The sequence below is a fragment of the Etheostoma spectabile genome, unplaced genomic scaffold (genome assembly GCF_008692095.1).
Source record: "Etheostoma spectabile isolate EspeVRDwgs_2016 unplaced genomic scaffold, UIUC_Espe_1.0 scaffold00019534, whole genome shotgun sequence".
Lineage (NCBI taxonomy): Eukaryota > Metazoa > Chordata > Actinopteri > Perciformes > Percidae > Etheostoma > Etheostoma spectabile.
Window position 1 is genome coordinate 1 of NW_022604989.1, and position 15,854 is coordinate 15,854.

At 42.8% G+C, this 15,854-nt stretch overlaps 15 non-coding genes across 15 annotated transcripts; all 15 read left to right on the top strand.

The window, feature by feature from the left end:
* Positions 1-328: 328 nt before the first annotated feature.
* Positions 329-401, top strand: trnai-aau (transfer RNA isoleucine (anticodon AAU)). The gene has a single exon. It is a non-coding gene; the product is annotated as a tRNA-Ile (tRNA).
* A 599-nt stretch (positions 402-1,000) lies between these two features.
* On the top strand, positions 1,001-1,074 carry trnai-aau (transfer RNA isoleucine (anticodon AAU)). Its single transcript has one exon. It is a non-coding gene; the product is annotated as a tRNA-Ile (tRNA).
* A 405-nt stretch (positions 1,075-1,479) lies between these two features.
* trnar-ucg (transfer RNA arginine (anticodon UCG)) lies at positions 1,480-1,552 on the top strand. Its single transcript has one exon. It is a non-coding gene; the product is annotated as a tRNA-Arg (tRNA).
* Positions 1,553-3,795: 2,243 nt separating this feature from the next.
* trnai-aau (transfer RNA isoleucine (anticodon AAU)) lies at positions 3,796-3,869 on the top strand. Its single transcript has one exon. It is a non-coding gene; the product is annotated as a tRNA-Ile (tRNA).
* A 995-nt stretch (positions 3,870-4,864) lies between these two features.
* Positions 4,865-4,938, top strand: trnai-aau (transfer RNA isoleucine (anticodon AAU)). The gene has a single exon. It is a non-coding gene; the product is annotated as a tRNA-Ile (tRNA).
* A 4,728-nt stretch (positions 4,939-9,666) lies between these two features.
* On the top strand, positions 9,667-9,739 carry trnar-ucg (transfer RNA arginine (anticodon UCG)). Its single transcript has one exon. It is a non-coding gene; the product is annotated as a tRNA-Arg (tRNA).
* Positions 9,740-10,274: 535 nt separating this feature from the next.
* On the top strand, positions 10,275-10,348 carry trnai-aau (transfer RNA isoleucine (anticodon AAU)). Its single transcript has one exon. It is a non-coding gene; the product is annotated as a tRNA-Ile (tRNA).
* A 610-nt stretch (positions 10,349-10,958) lies between these two features.
* trnai-aau (transfer RNA isoleucine (anticodon AAU)) lies at positions 10,959-11,032 on the top strand. The gene has a single exon. It is a non-coding gene; the product is annotated as a tRNA-Ile (tRNA).
* Positions 11,033-11,439: 407 nt separating this feature from the next.
* On the top strand, positions 11,440-11,512 carry trnar-ucg (transfer RNA arginine (anticodon UCG)). Its single transcript has one exon. It is a non-coding gene; the product is annotated as a tRNA-Arg (tRNA).
* Positions 11,513-12,048: 536 nt separating this feature from the next.
* Positions 12,049-12,122, top strand: trnai-aau (transfer RNA isoleucine (anticodon AAU)). The gene has a single exon. It is a non-coding gene; the product is annotated as a tRNA-Ile (tRNA).
* Positions 12,123-13,132: 1,010 nt separating this feature from the next.
* Positions 13,133-13,206, top strand: trnai-aau (transfer RNA isoleucine (anticodon AAU)). Its single transcript has one exon. It is a non-coding gene; the product is annotated as a tRNA-Ile (tRNA).
* A 596-nt stretch (positions 13,207-13,802) lies between these two features.
* On the top strand, positions 13,803-13,875 carry trnai-aau (transfer RNA isoleucine (anticodon AAU)). Its single transcript has one exon. It is a non-coding gene; the product is annotated as a tRNA-Ile (tRNA).
* Positions 13,876-14,273: 398 nt separating this feature from the next.
* On the top strand, positions 14,274-14,346 carry trnar-ucg (transfer RNA arginine (anticodon UCG)). Its single transcript has one exon. It is a non-coding gene; the product is annotated as a tRNA-Arg (tRNA).
* A 524-nt stretch (positions 14,347-14,870) lies between these two features.
* Positions 14,871-14,944, top strand: trnai-aau (transfer RNA isoleucine (anticodon AAU)). The gene has a single exon. It is a non-coding gene; the product is annotated as a tRNA-Ile (tRNA).
* A 593-nt stretch (positions 14,945-15,537) lies between these two features.
* On the top strand, positions 15,538-15,611 carry trnai-aau (transfer RNA isoleucine (anticodon AAU)). Its single transcript has one exon. It is a non-coding gene; the product is annotated as a tRNA-Ile (tRNA).
* Positions 15,612-15,854: the final 243 nt, after the last annotated feature.

A 15,854-nucleotide genomic window follows, 5' to 3' on the forward strand; every position in this document is an offset into this window, starting at 1 on the left:
AGGTGAAAAGCAGGCCGGTCAGCTCAGATGGTTTGAGTGGGGTGCTAAAAATGCTAAGCACCTGCAGAAACTTTAGGGGTACTAAAATTGCCATACCCTACGCCCAAGATCATCTATTATCAAATTTTGTTTGCACAAATGTCCCATTAACACATCGTAAGTCTAATCTCTATAGCTCTGCTTCCCATGTCATTTTAGCAAGTTACAGAAACATATTGCATCCCTACAAACATTACACAGCCAGGTAGCCTATCCAGAAAGGGCCCAATTGTGCTCGATTTCGCCTATTTGTTTCTGGACATTGCTTTTTAAAAAGCTAAAAAAAAAAGGCGGTTAGCTCAGATGGTCAGAGCGTGGTGCTAATAACGCCAAGGTCATGGGTTCAATCCCCATACTGGCCAGCCATGTTTATTTGCATTTTGTATGCACTTGCAGTGTACACGTCACATTACCCTGCAAAGTCAGAGATGGTTGCCTGTTTAGCGAGTGCAAAATCTGACTCACACTCTGGTCAACTTAAAAACAAAGTGGAGAAGCATATCTTGATCTTTTTGGACTCTATAGGTCTGCTTTCTGTTTCATTTTTGGCAAGGCCAAAAACATATGCATCCCTACAAAACCTACACAGCCGGAAGCCCATCCAGAACTGGCCCAATTTTGCTTGATTTTGCCTTGTTTTTTTCTGGACAGGTGGTTAGCTCAGATGGTTTGAGTTGGGTGCTAAAAATGCAAAGCACCTGCAGACACAAGGGGTACTAAAATTGCCGAACCCTACGCCCAAGATCATTTATATCCACTTTTGTTTGCACAAAATAGGCCATTAACGCAACGTAAGTCTCAATGTCTATAGCTCGGCTTCCATGTCATTTTTAGCAGGAAAGACACATATGTATCCCTACAAACCATACACAACCAGGTAGCATACAGAACTGGCCTGATTTTGCCCGATTTCACCTTGTTTTTTTTCTGGACATTTCTTTTTTAAAAGAGGTAAAAGGCAGGCCGGTTAGCTCAGATGGTCAGAGCGTGGTGCTAATAACGCCAAGGTCATGGGTTCAATCCCCATACTGGCCAGCCATGCTCAATAAGCGTTGTGCGTGCACTTGCAGTGCACATGTCACATTAGCCTGCAAAGTCAGAGATAGTTGTAAGCATGTGTGCTTAGCAATTGAAAACATTCGTCATGTTACTGTCCAATGTAAATAACTATGTGGAAGCATGTTCTATCTTGATTTGGACTCTAAAGGTCTGCTTTCCATGTCATATTTGGCAAGGAAAAAATTATATGCAGTCCCTAGAAACCATACACGCCACGTAGCCCATCCAGAACTGGACCATTTTGCTCCTGCTGGCCTTGGTTATTTCTGGACATTTGTCTTTTTTAAACGGTTAAAAAGCAGGCCCGTTAGCTCAGTGTTTTGAATGTGGTGCTAAAAATGCCAAGCACCGAAACACACTTTAGAAATGATACTATAGCACAAACATGTGGCCTAATGGACAAGGCGTCTGACTTCGGATCAGAAGATTAAGGGTTCAAGTCCCTTCGTGGTTAAAAAGTCCTAATGACTTAAAGAACAAAGCAAATTGTCTCTCATCTTTTTTGGACTCAAGAACTCTGCTTTCCCTGTAATTTTTAGCAAGGCCAAAACATGTGCATCCCTACAAAACCATACACAGCCAGGTATCACATCCAGAACTGGCCCAATTTGTGGATTTCGCCTTGTTTTTTTTCGGACAATTTTTCCTTTACACAGTGAAAAGCAGGCCGGTCAGCTAGATGGTTTGAGTGGGGTGCTAAAAATGCTAAGCACCTGCAGAAACTTTAGGGGTACTAAAATTGCCATACCCTACGCCCAAGATCATCATATCCACCTTTTGTTTGCACAAATAGCCATTAACACATCGTAAGTCTCAATGTCTATAGCTCGGCTTTCCATGTCATTTTTAGCAAGGAAAGACACATATGTATCCCTACAACCATACAAACCAGGTAGCCATACACAAATGGCCTGTTTGCCGATTTCGCCTTGTTTTTTTCTGGACAGTATTCTTTTTAAAAGAGGTAAAAGGCAGGCCGGTTAGCTCAGATGGTCAGAGCGTGGTGCTAATAATGCCAAGGTCATGGGTCAATCCCCATATGGCCAGCCATGCTCAATAAGCATTGTGCGTGCATTGCAGTGCACATGTCACATTAACCTGCAAGTCAGAGATAGTTGTAAGCATGTGTGCTTAGCAATTGAAACATTCGTCATGTTACTGTCAATGTAAATAACTATGTGGAAGCATGTTCTATCTGATTTGGACTCTAAGGTCTGCTTCCATGTCATATTTGGCAAGGCCAAATTAAATATGCAGTCCCAGAAACATACCAGCCACGTAGCCCATCCAGACTTGACCAATTTTGCTCCTGCTGGCCTTGGTTATTTCTGGACATTTGTCTTTTAATGGTTAAAAAGCAGGCCGTTAGCGCTCAGTTGTTTTGAAGTGGTGCTAAAAATGCCAAGCAACCGAAACACACTTTAGAAATGATACTATAGCACAACCATGTGGCCTAATGGACAAGTCGTCTGACTTCGGATCAGAAGATGAGAGTCAAGTCCCTTCGTGGTTAAAAGTCCTAATGACTTAAAGAACAAAAGCAAAATTGTCTTTCATTTGTTTTGGACTCAAGAACTCTGCTTTCCCTGTAATTTTTAGCAAGGCCAAAAACATGTGCATCCCTACAAACCATACACAGCCAGGTAGCCCATCCAGAACTGGCCAATTTTGCTGGATTTCGCCTTGCTTTTTTTCTGACATTTTCTCCTTTACCCAGGTGAAAAGCAGCCGGTTAGCAGATGGTTTGAGTGGGGTGCTAAAAATGCTAGCACCTGCAGAAACTTAGGGGTACTAAAATTGCCATACCCTACGCCCAGATCATCTATATCCACCTTTTGTTTGCACAAATAGTCCATAACACATCGTAGTCTAAATCTCTATAGCTCTGCTTCCCATGTCATTTTTGCAAGTACAGAAACATATGCCCTACAAACATACACAGCCAGGTAGCCTATCCAAAAGTGGCCCAATTTTGCCGATTTCGCCTTATTTGTTTCTGGACATTGCTTTTTTAAACAGCTAAAAACAGGCGGTTAGCTCAGATGGTCAGAGCGTGGTGCTAATAACGCCAAGGTCATGGGTTCATCCCCATTGGCCAGCCATGTTATTTAGCATTTTGTATGCACTTGCAGTGTACACGTCACATTCCCCTGCAAAGTCAGAGATGGTGCCTGTTTAGCGAGTGCAAATCTGACTCACACTCTGGTCCAACTTAAAAAACAAAGTGGAAGCATGTTTTATCTTGATTGGACTCTATAGGTCTGCTTTCTGTGTCATTTTGGCAAGGCCAAAAACATGCATCCCTACAAACCCTACACAGCCAGGTAGCCCATCCAGAACTGGCCCAATTTTGCTTGATTTTGCCTGTTTTTTTTCTGGACAGGCTGGTTAGTCAGTGGTTTGAGTTGGGTGCTAAAAATGCAAAGCACCTGCCGACACACTTAAGGGGTACTAAAATTGCCGAACCCTACGCCCAAGATCATTATATCCACCTTTTGTTTGCACAAATAGGCCATTAACGCAACGTAAGTCTCAATGTCTATAGCTCGGCTTTCCATGTCATTTTTAGCAAGGGAAAGACACCATAGTATCCCTACAAACCATACACAACCAGGTAGGCATACAGAACTGGCCTGATTTGCCCGATTTCACCTTGTTTTTTTCTGGACATTATTCTTTTAAAAGAGGTAAAACGCAGGCCGGTTAGCTCAGATGGTCAGAGCGTGGTGCTAATAACGCCAAGGTCATGGGTTCAATCCCCATAATGGCCAGCCATGCTCATAAGCATTGTGCGTGCATTGCAGTGCACATGTCACATTAGCCTGCAAAGTCAGAGATATGTTGTAAGATGTGTGCTTAGCAATGAAACATTCGTCATGTTACTGTCCAATGTAAATAACTATGTGGAAGCATGTTCTATCTTGATTTGGACTCTAAAGGTCGGCTTCCATGTCATATTTGGCAAGGCCAAAATTATATGAAGTCCCTAGAAAACCATACACAGCCACGTAGCCCATCCAGAACTTGACCATTTTGCTCCTGCTGGCCTTGGTTATTCTGGACATTGTCTTTTTTAAATGGTTAAAAAGCAGGCCCGTTAGCTCAGTTGTTTTGAATGTGGTGCTAAAAATGCAAGCACAGAAACACACTTTAGAAATGATACTATAGCACAACCATGTGGCCTAAGGACAAGGCGTCTGACTTCGGATCAGAAGATTAAGGGTTCAAGTCCCTTCGTGGTTAAAAGTTCCTAATGACTTAAAGAACAAAAGCAAATTGTCTCTCATCTTGTTGGACTCAAGAACTCTGCTTTCCTGTAATTTTTGCAAGGCCAAAAACATGTGATCCCTACAAACCATACACAGCCAGGTATCACATCCAGAACTGGCCCAATTTTGTTGGATTTCGCCTTGTTTTTTTTCTGACAATTTTCTCCTTTACACAGGTGAAAAGCAGGCCGGTCAGCTCAGATGGTTGAGTGGGGTGCTAAAATGCTAAGCACCTGCAGAGAACTTTAGGGGTACTAAAATTGCCATACCCTACGCCAAGATCATCTATATCACCTTTGTTTGCACAAAAAGGCCATTAAAGCATCGTAAGTCTCAATGTCTATAGCTCGGCTTTCCATGTCATTTTTAGCAAGGAAAGACACATAGTATCCCTACAAACCATACACAACCAGGTAGCCATACACAAATGGCCTGATTTTGCCCGATTTCGCCTTGTTTTTTTCTGGACAGTATTCTTTTAAAAGAGGTAAAAGGTAGGCCGGTTAGCTCAGATGGTCAGAGCGTGGTGCTAATAACGCCAAGGTCATGGGTTCAATCCCCATACTGGCCAGCCATGTTTATTTAGCATTTTGTATGCACTTGCAGTGTACAGTCACATTACCGGAAAAAGTCAGAGATGTTGCCGGTTTAGCGAGTGCAAATCGGACTCACACTCTGGTCCAACTTAAAAAACAAAGTGGAAGCATGTTTTATCTGATTTGGACTCATAGGTCTGCTTTCTGTGTCATTTTTGGCAAGGCCAAAAACATATGCATCCCTACAAACCCTACACAGCCAGGTAGCCCATCCAGAACTGGCCCAATTTTGCTTGATTTGCCTTGTTTTTTTTCTGGACAGGCTGGTTAGCTCAGATGGTTTGAGTTGGTGCTAAAAATGCAAAGCACCTGCAGACACTTAAGGGGTACTAAAATGCCGAACCCTACGCCCAAGATCATTTATATCCACCTTTTCAACTAAACAGTGATAAAACGAATCCTCCTGTAGCCACCAAGTCAACCCTATCCAAAATCAATAGTTTCTCTCTACCAATCGACAACTCCTTGGTCTCCCCTTCCACTCAGGTCAAGAGTCTGGGCGTCATCCCGATTCCTCCCTCTCCTTTCAGACAATAAATAATATCTGCCGGTCTGCATACTCCACCTACACATAAACCGCCTCCGTCCGTCCCTTACCCTCACATGCCTCCTCCTATCCACAGCCTCGTCACCTCCCGCCCTTGACTACTGTAAATTCTCCTTTTTGGCCTTCTCAAAAATCCTCCATAAACTTCAACTTCTTCAGAACGCAGCACCGTGTCATCACAGAACCCCTCATTCATCATATAACCCGGTTTTCAGCAGCTCCGGGCTCCCGGTTCAATTCAGATACAATTTAAATCCTTCTCCATACTTTCAAAGCCATCCATAAACTTGCCCCTCCATATCCTATCAGAACTCCTAACACATCGCGGTCCCCTCCCGCTCCTCAGATCTTCCTCCTCTATCCACCTCACTGTCCCCATGCCGACCATCACCGTGGGGAGCAGAGCTTCAGCCGCTCTGCTCCCCAGCTCTGGAACTCACTCCCACCCGACCTCCGCAACATCAACTCTCCCTCTGTTCAAAATAGACTAAAACCCATCTGTTCCAGCTCGCTTATCTGTAAATACACTGTTCCTGTTTTGTTTGTTTTGTTTGTTTGTTTTTGTTGTTTTGTTTTTTGTTTTATTGTTTTTGTTATTACTACTTACACTTTATGTTCCCTGTATTGTCTCTTATTCTCTGTTAAAGCGTCCTGGAGTGTTGAAAGGGCGCTGTAAATAAAAAAGTATTTTATTATTATTATTATTTTTGTTTGCACAAATAGGCCATTACGCAACGTAAGTCTCAATGTCTATAGCTCGGCTTTCCATGTCATTTTAGCAAGGAAAGACACATATTATCCCTACAAACCATACACACCAGGTAGCCATACAGAACTGGCCTGATTTTGCCGATTTCACCTTGTTTTTTTTCTGGACATTATTCTTTAAAAGAGGGTAAAAGGCAGGCCGGTTAGCTCAGATGGTCAGAGCGTGGTGTAATAACGCCAAGGTCATGGGTTCAATCCCCATACTGGCCAGCCATGCTCAATAAGCGTTGTGCATGCACTTGCAGTGCACAGTCACATAGCCTGCAAAGTCAGAGATAGTTGTAAGCATGTGTGCTTAGCAATTGAGACATTCGTCATGTTACTGCCAATGTAAATAACTATGTGGAAGCATGTTCTATCTTGATTTGGACTCTAAAGGTCTGCTTTCCATGTCATATTTGGCAAGGCCAAAATTATATGCAGTCCTAGAAACCATACAGCCACGTAGCCCATCCAGAACTTGACCAATGTTGCCTGCGGCCTTGGTTATTTCTGGACATTTGTCTTTTTTAAAGGTTAAAAAGCAGGCCCGTTAGCTCAGTTGTTTTGAATGTGGTGCTAAAAATGCCAAGCACCGAAACACACTTTAGAAATGATACTATAGCACAACCATGTGGCCTAATGGACAAGGGTCTGACTTCGGATCAGAAGTTGAGGGTTCAAGTCCCTTCGTGGTTAAAAGTCCTAATGACTTAAAGAACAAAAGCAAATTGTCTTTCATCTTGTTTGGACTCAAGAACTCTGCTTTCCCTGTATTTTAGCAAGGCCAAAAACATGTGCATCCCTACAAAACCATACACAGCCAGGTAGCCATCCAGAACTGGCCCAATTTTGCTGGATTTCGCCTTGTTTTTTTTCTGGACAATTTTCTCCTTTACACAGGTGAAAAGCAGGCCGGTTAGCTCAGATGGTTTGAGTGGGGTGCTAAAAATGCTAAGCACCTGCAGAAACTTTAGGGGTACTAAAATTGCCATACCCTACGCCCAAGATCATCTATATCCACCTTTTGTTGCACAAATAGTCCATTAACACATCGTAAGTCTAAATCTCTATAGCTCTGCTTCCCATGTCATTTTTAGCAAGTACAGAAAATATGCATCCCTACAAACATTACACAGCCAGGTAGCCTATCCAGAAGTGGCCAATTTTGCTCGATTTCGCCTTATTTGTTTCTGGACATTTGCTTTTTAAACAGGTAAAAACAGGCGGTTAGCTCAGATGGTCAGAGCGTGGGTTGTAATAACGCCAAGGTCATGGGTTCAATCCCCATACTGGCCAGCCATGTTTATTTAGCATTTTGTATGCACTTGAAGTGTACACGTCACATTACCCTGCAAAGTCAGAGATGGTTGCCTGTTTAGCGAGTGCAAATCTGACTCACACTCTGGTCCAACTTAAAAAACAAAGTGGAAGCATGTTTTATCTTGATTTGGACTCTATAGGTCTGCTGCCAGGTAGCCCATCCAGAACTGGCCCAATTTTGCTTGATTTTGCCTTGTTTTTTTTCTGGACAGGCTGGTTAGCTCAGATGGTTTGAGTTGGGTGCTAAAAATGCAAAGCACCTGCAGACACTTAAGGGGTACTAAAATTGCCGAACCCTACGCCCAAGATCATTTATATCCACCTTTGTTTGCACAAATAGGCCATTAACGCAACGTAAGTCTCATGTCTATAGCTCGGCTTTCCATGTCATTTTTAGCAAGGAAAGACACATATGTATCCCTACAAACCATACACAACAGGTAGCCATACAGAACTGGCCTGATTTTGCCCGATTTCACCGTGTTTTTTTTCTGGACATATTCTTTTTTAAAGAGGTAAAAGGCAGGCCGGTTAGCTCAGATGGTCAGAGCGTGGTGTAATAACGCCAAGGTCATGGGTTCAATCCCCATACTGGCCAGCCAGCTCAATAAGCGTTGTGCGTGCACTTTCAGTGCACATGTAACATTAGCCTGCAAAGTCAGAGATAGTTGTAAGCATGTGTGCTTAGCAATTGAAACATTCGTCATGTTACTGTCCAATGTAAATAACTATGTGGAAGCATGTTCTATCTTGATTTGGACTCTAAAGGTCTGCTTTCCATGTCATATTTGGCAAGGCCAAAATTATATGCAGTCCCTAGAAACCATACACAGCCACGTAGCCCATCCAGAACTGGACCAATTTTGCTCCTGCTGGCCTTGGTTATTTCTGGAATTGTCTTTTTAAACGGTTAAAAAGCAGGCCCGTTAGCTCAGTGTGTTTTGAATGTGGTGCTAAAAATGCCAAGCACCGAAACACACTTTAGAAATGATACTATAGCAACACCATGTGGCCTAAGGACAAGGTGTCTGACTTCGGATCAGAAGATTAAGGGTTCAAGTCCCTTCGTGGTTAAAAGTTCCTAATGACTTAAAGAACAAAAGCAAATTGTCTCACTCATCTTGTTTTGGACTCAAGAACTCTGCTTTCCCTGTAATTTTTAGCAAGGCCAAAAACATGTGCATCCCTACAAACCATACACAGCCAGGTATCACATCCAGAACTGGCCCAATTTTGTGGATTTCGCCTTGTTTTTTTTCTGGACCATTTTCTCCTTACACAGGTGAAAAGCAGGCGGTCAGCTCAGATGGTTTGAGTGGGGTGCTAAAAATGCTAAGCACCTGCAGAAACTTTAGGGGTACTAAAATTGCCATACCCTACGCCCAAGATCATCTATATCCACCTTTTGTTGCACAAATAGGCCATTAACACATCGTAAGTCTCAATGTCTATAGCTCGGCTTTCCATGTCATTTTTAGCAAGGAAAGACACATATGTATCCCTACAAACCATACACAACCAGGTAGCCATACAGAACTGGCCTGATTTTGACCGATTTCACCTTGTTTTTTTTTGGACATTATCTTTTTAAAATAGGGTAAAAGGCAGGCCGGTTAGCTCAGATGGTCAGAGCGTGGTGCTAATAAGCCAAGGTCATGGGTTCAATCCCCATACTGGCCAGCCATGCTCAATAAGCGTTGTGAGTGCACTTGCAGTGCACATGTCACATTAGCCTGCAAGTCAGAGATAGTTGTAAGGATGTGTGCTTAGCAAGTGAAACATTCGTCATGTTACTGTCCAATGTAAATAACTATTTGGAAGCATGTTCTATCTTGATTTGGACTCTAAAGGTCTGCTTTCCATGTCATATTTGGCAAGGCCAAAATTATATGCAGTCCCTAGAAACCATACACAGCCACGTAGCCCATCCAGAACTGGACCAATTTTGCTCCTGCTGGCCTTGGTTATTTCTGGACATTTGTCTTTTTTAAACGGTTAAAAAGCAGGCCCGTTAGCTCAGTTGTTTTGAATGTGGTGCTAAAAATGCCAAGCACCGGCACACACTTTAGAAATGATACTATAGCACAACCATGTGGCCTAATGGACAAGGCGTCTGACTTCGGATCAGAAGACTGAGGGTTCAAGTCCCTTCGTGGTTAAAAGTTCCTAATGACTTAAAGAACAAAAGCAAATTGTCTTACATCTTGTTTTGGACTCAAGAACTCTGCTTTCCCTGTAATTTTTAGCAAGGCCAAAAACATGTGCATCCCTACAAACCATACACAGCCAGGTAGCCCATCCAGAACTGGCCCAATTTTGCTGGATTTCGCCTTGTTTTTTTTCTGGACAATTTTCTCCTTTACACAGGTGAAAAGCAGGCCGGTTAGCTCAGATGGTTTGAGTGGGGTGCTAAAAATGCTAAGCACCTGCAGAAACTTTAGGGGTACTAAAATTGCCATACCCTACGCCCAAGATCATCTATATCCACCTTTTGTTTGCACAAATAGTCCATTAACACATCGTAAGTCTAAATCTCTATAGCTCTGCTTCCCATGTCATTTTTAGCAAGTACAGAAACATATGCATCCCTACAAACATTACACAGCCAGGTAGCCTATCCAGAAGTGGCCCAATTCTGCTCGATTTCGCCTTATTTGTTTCTGGACATTTGCTTTTTTAAACAGGTAAAAAACAGGCCGGTTAGCTCAGATGGTCAGAGCGTGGTGCTAATAAAGCCAAGGTCATGGGTTCAATCCCCATACTGGCAAGCCATGTTTATTTAGCATTTTGTATGCACTTGCAGTGTACACGTCACATTATCCTGCAAAGTCAGAGATGGTTGCCTGTTTAGCGAGTGCAAATCTGACTCACACTCTGGTCCAACTTAAAAAACAAAGTGGAAGCATGTTTTATCTTGATTTGGACTCTATAGGTCTGCTTTCTGTGTCATTTTTGGCAAGGCCAAAAACATATGCATCCCTACAAACCCTACACAGCCAGGTAACCCATCCAGAACTGGCCCAATTTTGCTTGATTTTGCCTTGTTTTTTTTCTGGACAGGCTGGTTAGCTCAGATGGTTTGAGTTGGGTGCTAAAAATGCAAAGCACCTGCAGACACTTAAGGGGTACTAAAATTGCCGAACCCTACGCCCAAGATCATTTATATCCACCTTTTGTTTGCACAAATAGGCCATTAACGCAACGTAAGTCTCAATGTCTATAGCTCGGCTTTCCATGTCATTTTTGCAAAGGAAAGACACATATGTATCCCTACAAACCATACACAACAAGGTAGCCATACAGAACTGGCCTGATTTTGCCCGATTTCACCTTGTTTTTTTTTCTGGACATTATTCTTTTTAAAAGAGGTAAAAGGCAGGCCGGTTAGCTCAGATGGTCAGAGCGTGGTGCTAATAACGCCAAGGTCATGGGTTCAATCCCCATACTGGCCAGCCATGCTCAATAAGCGTTGTGCGTGCACTTGCAGTGCACATGTCACATTAGCCTGCAAAGTCAGAGATAGTTGTAAGCATGTGTGCTTAGCAATTGAAACATTCGTCATGTTACTGTCCAATGTAAATAACTATGTGGAAGCATGTTCTATCTTGATTTGGACTCTAAAGGTCTGCTTTCCATGTCATATTTGGCAAGGCCAAAATTATATGCAGTCCCTAGAAACCATACACAGCCACGTAGCCCATCCAGAACTGGACCAATTTTGCTCCTGCTGGCCTTGGTTATTTCTGGACATTTGTCTTTTTTAAACGGTTAAAAAGCAGGCCCGTTAGCTCAGTTGTTTTGAATGTGGTGCTAAAAATGCCAAGCACCGAAACACACTTTAGAAATGATACTATAGCAACACCATGTGGCCTAATGGACAAGGTGTCTGACTTCGGATCAGAAGATTAAGGGTTCAAGTCCCTTCGTGGTTAAAAGTTCCTAATGACTTAAAGAACAAAAGCAAATTGTCTCACATCTTGTTTTGGACTCAAGAACTCTGCTTTCCCTGTAATTTTTAGCAAGGCCAAAAACATGTGCATCCCTACAAACCATACACAGCCAGGTATCACATCCAGAACTGGCCCAATTTTGCTGGATTTCGCCTTGTTTTTTTTCTGGACCATTTTCTCCTTTACACAGGTGAAAAGCAGGCCGGTCAGCTCAGATGGTTTGAGTGGGGTGCTAAAAATGCTAAGCACCTGCAGAAACTTTAGGGGTACTAAAATTGCCATACCCTACGCCCAAGATCATCTATATCCACCTTTTGTTTGCACAAATAGGCCATTAACACATTGTAAGTCTCAATGTCTATAGCTCGGCTTTCCATGTCATTTTTAGCAAGGAAAGACACATATGTATCCCTACAAACCATACACAACCAGGTAGCCATACAGAACTGGCCTGATTTTGACCGATTTCACCTTGTTTTTTTTTTGGACATTATTCTTTTTAAAATAGGTAAAAGGCAGGCCGGTTAGCTCAGATGGTCAGAGCGTGGTGCTAATAATGCCAAGGTCATGGGTTCAATCCCCATACTGGCCAGCCATGCTCAATAAGCATTGTGAGTGCACTTGCAGTGCACATGTCACATTAGCCTGCAAAGTCAGAGATAGTTGTAAGGATGTGTGCTTAGCAAGTGAAACATTCGTCATGTTACTGTCCAATGTAAATAACTATTTGGAAGCATGTTCTATCTTGATTTGGACTCTAAAGGTCTGCTTTCCATGTCATATTTGGCAAGGCCAAAATTATATGCAGTCCCTAGAAACCATACACAGCCACGTAGCCCATCCAGAACTGGACCAATTTTGCTCCTGCTGGCCTTGGTTATTTCTGGACATTTGTCTTTTTTAAACGGTTAAAAAGCAGGCCCGTTAGCTCAGTTGTTTTGAATGTGGTGCTAAAAATGCCAAGCACCGGCACACACTTTAGAAATGATACTATAGCACAACCATGTGGCCTAATGGACAAGGCGTCTGACTTCGGATCAGAGACTGAGGGTTCAAGTCCCTTCGTGGTTAAAAGTTCCTAATGACTTAAAGAACAAAAGCAAATTGTCTTACATCTTGTTTTGGACTCAAGAACTCTGCTTTCCCTGTAATTTTAGCAAGGCCAAAAACATGTGCATCCCTACAAACCATACACAGCCAGGTAGCCCATCCAGAACTGGCCCAATTTTGCTGGATTTCGCCTTGTTTTTTTCTGGACAATTTTCTCCTTTACACAGGTGAAAAGCAGGCCGGTTAGCTCAGATGGTTTGAGTGGGGTGCTAAAAATGCTAAGCACCTGCAGAAACTTTAGGGGTACTAAAATTGCCATACCCTACGCCCAAGATCATCTATATCCACCTTTGTTTGCACAAATAGTCCATTAACACATCGTAAGTCTAAATCTCTATAGCTCTGCTTCCCATGTCATTTTTAGCAAGTACAGAAACATATGCATCCCTACAAACATTACACAGCCAGGTAGCCTATCCAGAAGTGGCCAATTTTTGCTCGATTTCGCCTTATTTGTTTCTGGACATTGCTTTTTTAAACAGGTAAAAAACAGGCCGGTTAGCTCAGATGGTCAGAGCGTGGTGCTAATAATGCCAAGGTCATGGGTTCAATCCCCATACTGGCCAGCCATGTTTATTTAGCATTTTGTATGCACTGCAGTGTACACGTCACATTACCCTGCAAAGTCAGAGATGGTTGCCTGTTTAGCGAGTGCAAATCTGACTCACACTCTGGTCCAACTTAAAAAACAAAGTGGAAGCATGTTTTATCTTGATGTGGACTCTATAGGTCTGCTTTCGTGTCATTTTTGGCAAGGCCAAAAACATATGCATCCCTACAAACCTACACAGCCAGGTAACCCATCCAGAACTGCCCAATTTTGCTTGATTTTGCATTGTTTTTTTTCTGGACAGGCGGGTTAGCTCAGATGGTTTGAGTTGGGTGCTAAAAATGCAAAGCACCTGCGACACTTAAGGGGTACTAAAATTGCCGAAACATACGCCAGATCATATATCCACCTTTTGTTTGCACAAATAGGCCATTACGCAACGTAAGTCTCAATGTCTATAGCTCGGCTTTCCATGTCATTTTTGCAAAGGAAAGACACATATGTATCCCTACAAACCATACCAACAGGTAGCCATACAGAACTGGCCTGATTTTGCCCGATTTCACCTGTTTTTTTTCTGGACATTATTTCTTTTAAAAGAGGTAAAAGGCAGGCCGGTTAGCTCAGATGGCAGAGCGTGGTGCTAATAACGCCAAGGTCATGGGTTCAATCCCCATACTGGCCAGCCATGCTCAATAAGCGTGTGCGTGCACTTGCAGTGCACATGTCACATTAGCCTGCAAAGTCAGAGATAGTTGTAAGGATGTGTGCTTAGCAAGTGAAACATTGTCAGGTTACTGTCCAATGTAAATAACTATGTGGAAGCATGTTCTATATTGATTGGACTCTAAAGGTCTGCTTTCCATGTCATATTTGGCAAGGCCGCGAAATTATATGCAGTCCCTAGAAACATACACAGCACGTGCCATCCAGAACTTGACCAAAATTGCTCCTGCTGGCCTTGGTTATTTCTGGACATTTGTCTTTTTAAACGGTTAAAAGCAGGCCCGTTAGCTCAGTGTTTTGAATGTGGTGCTAAAAATGCCAAGCACGGCACACACTTTAGAAATGATACTATTTCACAACCATGTGGCCTAATGGACAAGGCGTCTGACTTCGGGTCAGAAGATTGAGGGTTCAAGTCCCTTCGTGGTTAACAGTTCCTAATGATTATAGAACAAAAAGCAAATTGTCTCTCATCTTGTTTTGGACTCAAGAACTCTGCTTTCCCTGTAATTTTTAGCAAGGCCAAAAACATCTGCATCCCTACAAACCATCACAGCCAGGTAGCCCACATCCAGAACTGGCCCAATTTTGCTGGATTTCGCCTTGTTTTTTTTCTGGACAATTTCTCCTTACACAGGTGAAAAGCAGGGCCGGTTAGCTCAGATGGTTTGAGTGGGGTGCTAAAAATGCTAAGCACCTGCAGAAATTTAGGGGTACTAAAATTGCCATACCCTACGCCCAAGATCATCTATCCACCTTTTGTTTGCACAAATAGCCATTACACATCGTAAGTCTAAATCTCTATAGCTTGCTTCCCTGTCATTTTAGCAAGTACAGAAACATATGCATCCCTACAAACATTACACAGCCAGGTAGCCTATCCACAAGTGGCCCAATTTGCTCGATTTCGCCTATTGTTTCTGGACATTTGCTTTTTTAAACAGGTAAAAAAAAGGCCGGTTAGCTCAGATGGTCAGAGCGTGGTGCTAATAACGCCAAGGTCATGGGTTCAATCCCCATACTGGCCAACCATGTTATTTAGCATTTTGTATGCACTTGCAGTGTACACGTCACATTACCCTGCAAAGTCAGAGATGGTTGCCTGTTTAGCGAGTGTGCAAATCTGACTCACACTCTGGTCCAACTTAAAAAACAAAGTGGAAGCATGTTTTATCTTGATTTGGACTCTATAGGTCTGCTTTCTGTGTCATTTTTGCAAGGCAAAAACATATGCATCCCTACAAACCCTACACAGCCAGGTAGCCCATCCAGAACTGGCCAATTTTGCTTGATTTTGCCTTGTTTTTTTTCTGGACAGGCTGGTTAGCTCAGAGGTTTGAGTTGGGTGCAAAAATGCAAAGCACCTGCAGACACTTAAGCGGTACTAAAATGCCGAACTACGCCCAAGATCATTTATATCCACCTTTTGTTTGCACAAAAGGGCCATTAACGCAACGTAAGTCTCAATGTCTATAGCTCGGCTTTCCATGTCATTTTTAGCAAGAAAGACACATATGTATCCCTACAAACATACACAACCGGTAGCCATACAGAAATGGCTGATTTTGCCCGATTTCACTTGTTTTTTTTCTGGACAATTCTTTTAAAAGAGGAAAAGGCAGGCCGGTTAGATCAGATGGTCAGAGCGTGGTGCTAATAACGCCAAGGTCATGGGTTCAATCCCCATACTGGCCAGCCATGCTCAATAAGCGTTGTGCGTGCACTTGCAGTGCACATGTCACATTAGCCTGCAAAGTCAGGATAGTTGTAAGCATGTGTGCTTAGCAATTGAAACATTCTCATGTTACTGTCCAATGTAACATAACTATGTGGAAGCATGTTCTTTCTTGATTTGGACTCTAAAGGTCTGCTTTCCATGTCATATTTGGCAAGGCCCAAAATTATATGCAGTCCCTAGAAACCATACACAGCCACGTA